The sequence below is a fragment of the Hevea brasiliensis genome, chromosome 8 (genome assembly GCF_030052815.1).
Source record: "Hevea brasiliensis isolate MT/VB/25A 57/8 chromosome 8, ASM3005281v1, whole genome shotgun sequence".
Taxonomy (NCBI): Eukaryota; Viridiplantae; Streptophyta; class Magnoliopsida; order Malpighiales; family Euphorbiaceae; genus Hevea; species Hevea brasiliensis.
Window position 1 is genome coordinate 63,545,204 of NC_079500.1, and position 10,140 is coordinate 63,555,343.

Sequence of the window (10,140 nt, forward strand, 5' to 3'; positions counted from 1 at the left end):
ACTCCGATTTAGGTGATTCTTGAACTGATGGAAACCTAAGGCATAGTAGAACATTTCATATGAAGAAAGTTAGACCAAATTATGGACCTAATTTGATCAAATCACTGAATGAAGTTGGATTAATAAATCTGCAGAGCCAAATTCTGCACCATGAACAGTAAACGTAATTTGCTTATAACTTGAGCTACAAAACTCCAATTGGGGTGATTCAAAAAGGAGAATAAACTTGAGACAATAGGGAACATTTTCTATGCAGAAAGTTTTGCCAAATTCCAACAGTAAACTGACCAATGAAATAGTAAAATTAGGGACACCAAAACTGAAAATTTGGTAATTTTGCCTAAAAGACCTAAGTTTTGAGAAAATGACCAAAACCAACAAGTTTAGCGACCAAAATGTGGTATGTGGGTGAAGTTGGAATTCCCATACCTATTAAGCCTTAGAAAGTCAACAAATTGACTTGAATAGTGTAGTGAATAGTAACCCGAAACACAAAATTTCAAGAACGTCGAGTTTAGCAAGTTAGAGCTAGGTAAAAATGAGGCTAAATTTATTTTGGATTTATATTAAGTTCTAGTACTGAAACATTGTAAAATTATGTGTTTCAGTTGAAAAGAATATCGGGAAGGAACCCGAGGAACCGAGTCGAGGCTAAGGGGCTACTCGCTTGAGGTTCGTGTACAACATCACTATGCTTTAAAATGTGTTGATAAAGTGAATGAAATATGTATTTTACATTTGCTTTGAATTGTTGAAAATTTATTTGTGACATTAGTTATGATGTTTTGACTTAAATTGTTAAAAGTTATTGTGTATATTTGAAATGACAATGTTTAGCAAATTGTTAAGATAAGTTTTGAAACCACAGTGTTATGACCATATATTTGAACACCTCACTAGCATGACTAGTGGGGGTAATTAGTTTCGAATTTTGATTCCTTCTCTAGAGAAGTGTTGAGGTGTGCCAGTAGAAGAGGATGTGAATGGATATCCATATATTTGAGCTAGCTAGCCTTGTGATGTGATTTCTCTTTAGCCTCGGGCTATTGAGATTTTATTTGTTTCGAATGGCATGATTTAACTGTGGGTTTTATGAAATGTATTTTGATACTTTGAAATGAACTTGGTTTGCATTTAAAATCTCATAATGCATGATTTGTACTTAATTCTCATGTTCAGCCAAATTTTTGAATAAATGTGGTTTAAGTTTTGCATAAAGATTATTTTAATATGCTGTGCACCACTGAGTCCTAGTACTCAGCGATAGCTTCTATTGCTATCGCAGATACAGAGACTAGAAGAGCAGCAGACTGAGCTGCTAAGGATTGAGGATTATTGAATTTTGAACTTGAGAAAATGATTGAAATGGATTGAGTTTGATTGTGAAATTGAAGTAGTTGTTGAGAAAAATTTTTAGAAGTGCTTTTTACAGGTATTTGAAGAACTGGTTTCTCAAACTACAGACAGAACTCTGTCAAAATATTTATAAAATTTGCGGAAAAACAAAATGGACTAAAAATATTAACTAGATTTACTTTTAATCATATGTTTTAAATACCTATTAGAAAATGCTCACTACTTGTCAAAAGTAAGAAAATTATTTAAAATCCCTTGTAGGGTACTTAATGAGTTATCGGTAGGTAAAGTTCGGTAGTTCATTAGGTATTCTACGGGATCATGTTATGCCTTACAGAGGGGTAAGGTGTGACATGTTTTAATGGTATCAGAGCAAAATTTTGAAGTATGTTTTAACTTGTGAATTTGTGTTTTTCTTTGTTAAGTACAACTGCTCCATGTCCATAATTGTTACATTAAGTGCATTACATCATGAATATGAACTAACAGAGGGAAATCTCCTTGTGTTACTTGTTCAGGAGATACCCTAACTTCAGCCTAAAATGGAAGAAGGGGATCGCTCAGTTGAGCAGTCTGTTGAAGCTGAGGCACAAGGGGAAGCCCCAGCTTTACCGAATGTTAGTGGGTCAGCAGCACCAGCCCCACAAATGCCACAGTTTCCTGCACAGTTCGCACAGCAGATGGCTGCGATGTTTCAACAAATGGCAGGGAATAAGCCTGCTCAAGCTCCACCCTAAACACCTGTGGCACAACTACTGCCTCCAGCCAGACAATGTGATAAATTACTGAAGTATGGGGCTGCAGAATTTGAGGGTACAGTGGACCCTTTAGAGGTAGAGCAATGGCTTGAAAGAATGGACATAGTATTTAAGAAGCTGCACTGTCAAGATGAACTGAAGTTTGAGTATTCAGTGTCTCTACTGCAAGGGGATGCGTATGATTGGTGGAAGACCATCCCCCACAGCTTAGCTGAACCACTAGTGCTGACCTGGGATGACTTCATCAAAGAGTTCAGACAGAAATACATCCCAGATGCATATGTTGATCAGAAGTCACAAGAGTTTCTGAGTCTAAAACAAGGCAACAGAAGAGTGGCAGAGTATGAGAGGGAGTTTTCCCGCTTAAGTCATTATGCTGGGAGTCTCCTTACTACCAGCAAGGCAAGGTGCAAGAGATTTGAGACGGGTTTGAAGCCCAGCATAAGGATGCAAGTTGTGGGATTCCGACACAGCAACTTCTCAGAGCTCATGTCTCAAGCACTTGAGTTGGAAAGAATAGAATCAGAAGCAACCCCAGTGAAAGAAAAATCAGAGAAAGCTGCGAAATCAGAGAAAGACAAGGGGAAAAAGTCAGTAGAGCCGAGTTCTGGTGGGACTTCTGGGAAAAAGAAGAAATTTAGTGGACCCAGCAGGGGTCGAGGTGGAAGATTTGGTAGGGGCAGATTTTTTGGACAGAGACCCCCTAGGTTTGGTCAGCAGTCGAGCAGGGGTTCACATTCTGCCCGCCCCTGTGAGACTTGTGGCAAGATTCATGGGGGGGAGTGTTATTGGGCCACTAGAGCCTGCTTTAACCGTGGAGGCAAGGGCCATATGGCTAAAGACTATACTAGTGCTCCGAGATATGGTCCAGCTACTACTACTGCCGAGGGATCTATTCAGAGTCCGACTCCTAGAGGTTCACAGTCAGTTGGCAGAGGAAGAGGTAGAGGTAGAGGAACTGCTTCTAGTAGTCAGGGCACAGTTGGTCAGTCGGCACAAGGGAGTGCTTCAGTCAGGGTTTATTCAATGAGACAACGAGAAGAGGCTAAGACTTCTGATGTTGTAACCAATATATTCTCTATCTCTGATCAAGAAGTATTTGCATTGTTTCATCCGGGTTCAACCCATTCATATGTTAGTGCTAGCATAGTCTGTTCACTTGCTGTTCCATGTGTGCAAATGGGTTTTGAAGTGCTAGTAACTAGTCCGTTAGGTTAAGAGGTCCGGGTCAACAGAATTTATAGAAACTGTCCTTTGGTGATCTAAGGACATGTTTTCCTATCAGACTTGATTGAAATGCCCTTCAGAGATTATGATATTATCTTGGGCATGGATTGGTTAGCCAGGCATCACGCCATGATTGAATGTAAACTAAAGACAGTCACTTTTGGTCTTCCTCTGTATGGTGATGTGGTAACACATGGGGAGAGGCATTTACTGCCATCAAATATCATTTCAGCTACACTAGCTAGAAGAATGATCAGAAAGGGGTGTGAAGCATACTTAGCATATGTGATAGAAAACCAAGTGGGGAGCCCAGAACTAAGGGACATCCCTACTGTATGTGATTTTCCGGATGTGTTTCCCGATGAATTGCCAGGATTACCTCTAGAAAGAGAGGTGCAGTTTGAGATTGATGTTATGCCTGGTGTGGATCCAATCTCCATAACGCCATATAGAATGGCACCTGCAGAATTGAAAGAGTTAAAAGTGCAGTTGCAAGAACTACTTGATAAGGGCTTTATCCGCCCTAGTGTGTCACCTTGGGGAGCGCCAGTATTGTTTGTAAAGAAGAAGGATGGCACTCTCCCCTTGTGTATTGATTATCGACAGTTGAATAAGGTGACTATAAAAAATAGATATCCATTGTCCCGCATTGATGACTTGTTTGATTAGTTGAGGGGTGCAGCTGTGTTCTCCAAAATTGACCTGAGATCAGGTTATTATCAGCTGAAAGTACAAGAGCAGAGTATTCCTAAAACTGCCTTCAGAACCCGCTATGGCCATTATGAGTTTTTGGTTATGCCATTCGGGTTAACTAATGCTCCGGCTGCTTTTATGGATCTGATGAACACTATCTTCAAACCATATCTCGACCAGTTTGTTGTGGTATTCATAGATGATATATTGGTCTATTCAAGGAATCCAGAAGAGCATGATAGACATCTGCGGATTGTACTGCAGACTTTGAGGGAGAAACAGCTATATGCCAAATTGTCTAAGTGTGAATTTTGGCTGAAAGAAATATCTTTCTTGGGGCATGTAGTATCAGAAGAGGTCATCAAGGTAAATCCAAGTAAGATTGAAGCTGTCCTTAATTGGAGGCCACCCAGAAATGTCACAGAAATTCATAGTTTTCTGGGTTTAGTTGGATACTACCGTAGATTTGTGAAGGGATTCTCCATGTTGGCATCTCCATTGACCAAGCTGCTTAGAAAAGATGTAAAATTTCAGTGGACGGATAAATGCCAATAGAGTTTTGATGAATTGAAGAAATGTTTGACTGAAGCTCCAGTCCTGACTTTACCTATTCCGGGTAAAGAATACACAGTTTATAGTGATGCTTCTCACAATGGGTTAGGCTGTGTATTGATGCAAGATCGAAATGTCATTGTCTATGCATCACGCTAGCTAAAATCGCATGAGAGGAACTATCCAACACATGATTTGGAGCTTGCAGCTATTGTGTTTGCTCTTAAGATCTGGAGACACTATTTGTATGGGGAAAAGTGTTACATCTATACAGATCATAAGAGTTTGAAGTATTTGGGCACCCAGAAAGAGCTGAATTTGAGACAGAGGAGATGGTTAGAGTTGATAAAAGACTATGATTGTCTGATAGACTATCAGCCAGGGAAAGCTAATGTTATGGCTGATGCCTTAAGTCGCAAGACTATGGCAAGTCTACGAGTTATTCCTTTGTCTTTGGTACATGAGTTAAGATCATTGCATGCCAGCTTAGAGATTAATGATGATGGGCAGACAGCAGTTGCACGGCATGTACAGCTAGTGTTGATTGATCAGATTAGAATGGCTGCTCAGAATGATTGGAAGTATCAGAAGTTGATGGAAGAAGTCCGACAGGGCAAGAAACCAGAATTTTCAATCAGAGATAATGGTCTATTGCTGCATCAGGGCAGAATGTGTGTTCCTAATGATGTTGATTTGAGACAGATCATTTTGAAGGAAGCACATGAGTCTCCTTTTGCCATGCACCTTGGTGGCATAAAAATGTATAGGGGGCTAAAGGAGCATTACCGGTGGATGGGTATGAAAAGAGATGTGGCAGAGTTTGTATCCAAATGCCTAACTTGTCAGCAAGTGAAGGCAGAGCATCAAGTACCCACTGGGTTGTTACATCCACTACCAGTACCAGAATGGAAATGGGAAAGAATAACAATGGATTTTGTGATGGGACTTCCGAGGACACACATGTCGACATACTAACTAAGTCTGCTCATTTTCTGCCAGTCCGGATGGACTACAGTTTAGAAAGATTGGCCAAGTTATACATCGATGAGATTGTGAGACTGCATGGAGTGCCAGTATCCATCGTGTCAGACAGAGATCCTAGGTTCACTTCTAGATTCTGGTGTAGTCTTCAGAGAGCCCTAGGATCTAGATTGAACTTCAGTACGGCATTCCACCCACAAATAGATGGCCAGTCTGAGAGGGTAATTCAGATCTTGGAGGACATGCTACGGGCTTGTGTGATTGAGTTTGAGGGCAGTTGGGATACACACTTGCCTTTGATCGAGTTTGCTTACAACAACAGCTACCAATCAAGCATTGGAATGCCTCCATATGAAGCTTTGTATGGCAGAAAATGTAGAACCCCGTTGTGTTGGGATGACGTGGGTGAAAGAAAGATGATTGGACCCGAAATTGTTTAGCACACTGAAGAGAAAATCAGGGTGATCCGAGATCGACTTAAGACTGCATCAGACCGTCAGAAGTCCTACATTGATTTGAAGAGAAGAGATATTGAGTATGCAGTGGGTGAGAAAGTTTTCCTCAAAGTTTCTCCTTGGAAGAGAATTATGAGATTCGGCAGAAGGGGAAAACTGAGTCCTTGCTTCATTGGGCCATATGAGGTTCTGGAAAGAGTGGGTCCTTCGGCATATCGTTTGGCACTACCTTCAGAGTTAGAGAAGATACATAATGTCTTCCATGTGTTTATGTTGAGAAGGTATCGATCAGACCTATCTCATGTACTACCAGTAGAGGAAAATGAAGTGAATCCAGACCTCACATATGAAGAAGAACCCATAGAGATTCTAGCTTATGAGGTGAAGCAGCCACGGAACAAGCAGATACCGTTGGTAAAGGTACTGTGGAACCATCATTCAGGCCAAGAGGCTACTGGGGAACGAGAAGAGGACATGAGGAGACAGCACCCACAGCTATTCAGAGATTAGTGCCAGGTAAAATTTCGAGACGAAATTTATTTTAAGAGGGGGAGAATTGTAACACCCCCGTTTGCATAGCCTGGTAGATTTCAGCATTCGTGGATCGGTGTCGATGCGGAAAATTAAGGGGATTAGAACCACACTTAAGACAACTAGAGAAGCTATAAACACAAATAATTAGTAATGTCCAATTAGTTAAGTATAAACAAGAAAAATAGAACATAAGAAGTTAAACGAGCCGAGAGTCACAGCGATGGGTGACCTTCTCGGGAAGGACTGCGAAGTCATTTTAAACTCAAATTTCGAACCGTAAAAAGTGACGTTGCGGTCCTTAGGATCATTATGAACACAGTGAAAAAGAGAAAATCACAAAAAAGAATTATTAAGTCAGTCAAATAATTAGGTTAGGGAGCCGAAAGAAATATTGAATTATTTGCAAACCGGGATGAACCGACGAGGGGTAATTTAGTCAATTGACCCCGAGAGCTAACTCCTGACCTAACTGTCCAATAAAATCGGAGAAATAAAAATTTTTGAATCAAGGATTAGATTAAAGAACTAATGAAAAATTTAAGAAAATTGAAAAAGAAAAGAAAAAGGTTTATTGCATCATGTGGATGACATCATTGTGATGTCAAAAATCAATTTTAATTTCCCAACTTTTTTGACCAAGTCAAATACATAAAATTTCACTTAAAATACCTAAAAAATTAGAAGGAAAAGTCATTTCTTCTTCCCTAAAAATGTAACACCCCTAAGTTCGGTAGTGCGTTCTACTGTTCCGGTGACCAGTGTTGTCCGGACAGCTAGAATGCCTAGAACTACACTTCGATATGAGTGAGGAGACATTAAATAATGAAATACAAGAAAAATAAAGGAAAAATAATATTAAAGAAATGCAACTAAGTTAAGCGAGCCGAGAACCCTAGCGATGGGTGACCGCACCGAGAAGTCACGACGTGGACCGTTGACTAGCCCTAGACCGCGAGGAACCCTGAAAAATATTTTTAGGACTTAAATAGACACCTATTGAAGTACAAATACCATTAGAAATATCAAAGAAAAATTAATTAATTAGTACAAAGAAAAGTGAGAAATCGAAAAACGGACAAAACCCGATTATTCTGAAAAATCGGGAATGCAACCCGAACAGGGGCATTGTGGTCATTTGACACCCCGAGTTGTCTTTTGACCTAAATGTCCATTAAAAATACATGATATTATATTTGTAAAATGTCATGAAAATTAAAATTGTGGTACATAGTATAAATGATGAAAGTTTGGGGCATAAAAATAAAAATTGAGAAAGTTTGAATAATTAAACATTAAAATAAATTACGTGCTCCACTAAGGCAGCTTGGACCACCTATAAAAGACACTTTGGACAGCTGAACATCATCTTCAACCTCCAGCAAATGAACCAGCCGAATGCATCCCAAAGAAAACTCCATGGCCATTCATGCATGAAGCTCCAATCCTCCATGATCAAGCCCTAGTTTCTTCAAGAGTCCTTCACTAAAGTTGTTCTATACAACTTGGGCAGTAGATAGGCAGCAAGAAATTTAAGTTTTGGTGAGGTTTTGAAGAATTTCAAAAGTGGTAAGTATGTATTTTTGATGCTTGCTTCATTAAAGTTTGTGTGGATGTTATGGGCACTTGAATTGTGGAAAGAATTTTGAGGTTTGATATTTAAAGGGAGAGCTGTATTTTTGGCAGCCATGGAAACACTTTGAGAACAGCTTATTCTTACTTCTAAATGGTAGATTAAAAGATTGATTAAATGTATAGGTGTATAGGAAATTATTTGGGTGATGTATACTTAGTATATGTGGATGTGTATTTGAAATTTGAAGCTTGGAAATTAATGGAGTGTGATGTATGAATTGGCAGCATGCATTGTGAACCAAAAAAATGTTATTTCATGGGTTGGTTTATGAAATTACATGGTTGAATTATGGTGCTTGCTATGGCAGATTGTATATGTGTACGAGGGTTTGAGTTTAGGCATGTAAATGAGCTTGTTATGTAGTTAAATTGTGTGTAACTTAGACTTGGTAAATTCTGTACTTTATGGTGTATGTTGAATGTGATTGTAAGCTGCCAAAATGATCAACAATATGTGGTAAAATATGTTTAGGTTATGGTACAAACCAGATTGGGTAAGAATGTGTGAATTGGTAAATGCTAAAAGTGAGCTTTGATGAGTAATAAAGAAAGTGCAATAGGGCAGTATGCGTTTTAGGCCTATAACTTTAAGTGTGTGGCTCCAATTGGTATGAGACCAATTGGAGGTGAAACTAGGCACAAAATGTGCCAACTTTCATGAGGGAAGCTTGCCAAAATTCTGCTTGCAAGGTAGCTTGAAAAATGACCAAATCCGGATTAAGTGCAATTGAGGCTTGAAAACTGACCATTTGGGCAGCAGTTAGTGTTTAGGCCATAACTCACTCAAAACAGGTCCAATTGACCTGAAATTTTAACCATGAATAGTTAAGACCCATATCTACAAGTCTTGTGAAGACACAAAAGCCCAGAAATGACCATAAGCAAGTCAAACAGCTTGCACAAGTTCGGGTCCAAAAACTGGCCGAACCTAAAATGACCTAAAGTGACCTAAAATGACCAATTTTGGTGCAATTTGACCAGCAATAGTAAAATGATCATAACTTGGTCTACATAACTCAGAATGACCTGAAATTTTGCCCCGCGTGCAATAAGACATAGATCTACAAGTTTATAGTTTCGACCGAAACCCAAAAATCGAGGGAACTAGGTCGTCCGGCTAGGTCAAACTAGTATTACGGAATCCAACAAATCGCAAGAAAATGCAGTATACACGGAAATGAATTTGGTAACATGTACCAAGCCTAAAAGACTATCGAATGTGACATATTAATGACATTAAAACCTAAATTACCTAGAATGTACCAAGGGTCGACATAGTAGGTTGACTAAGTGAATAAATGAATTCAGTGAATTAATTATCAAGCATTATCGTTAGAGACAGTTTAAATGAGTACTGAAACACTTCAAATTATGTTTCTCAGTTAGCAAAGACTCAGGGAGGGGAAGGAAACACTGAGTCAGAGCCAAGAGACAGTTATCAGAGGTTTGTGCACAACGGCTATTTCTTTTGAATTTTTCAATTGAAATGAATTATGACTATTGTACATTATTGTTTTAAATTATGTTTGTGCACAATAATTATTTCTTTTGAATTTTTCAATTGAAATAAATTATGATTATTTCTATGTTATTATTTTAAATTGTGTTTGTGCACAATGGCTATTTCTTTTGAATTTTTCAATTCAAATAAATTATGACTATTGTACATTATTGTTTTAAATTATGTTTGTGCACAATAAGTATTTCTTTTGAAATTTTCAATTGAAGTAAATTATAATTATTTGTATGTTATTGTTTTAAATTGTGTCCGTGCACAATACTTTTATATTCACTACTTTTACTAGCAAATTTATTTGGAGAAATGAGTTATGAATAATTTTTTATTGCTTTGTTTTTGGGAATATTATTTGGAACTTATTGTGTTGCCAACTTTGCAAATGGAAATTTTGAGATAAAATGTGATTTATGGTTTGTATGAAATATTATGATTT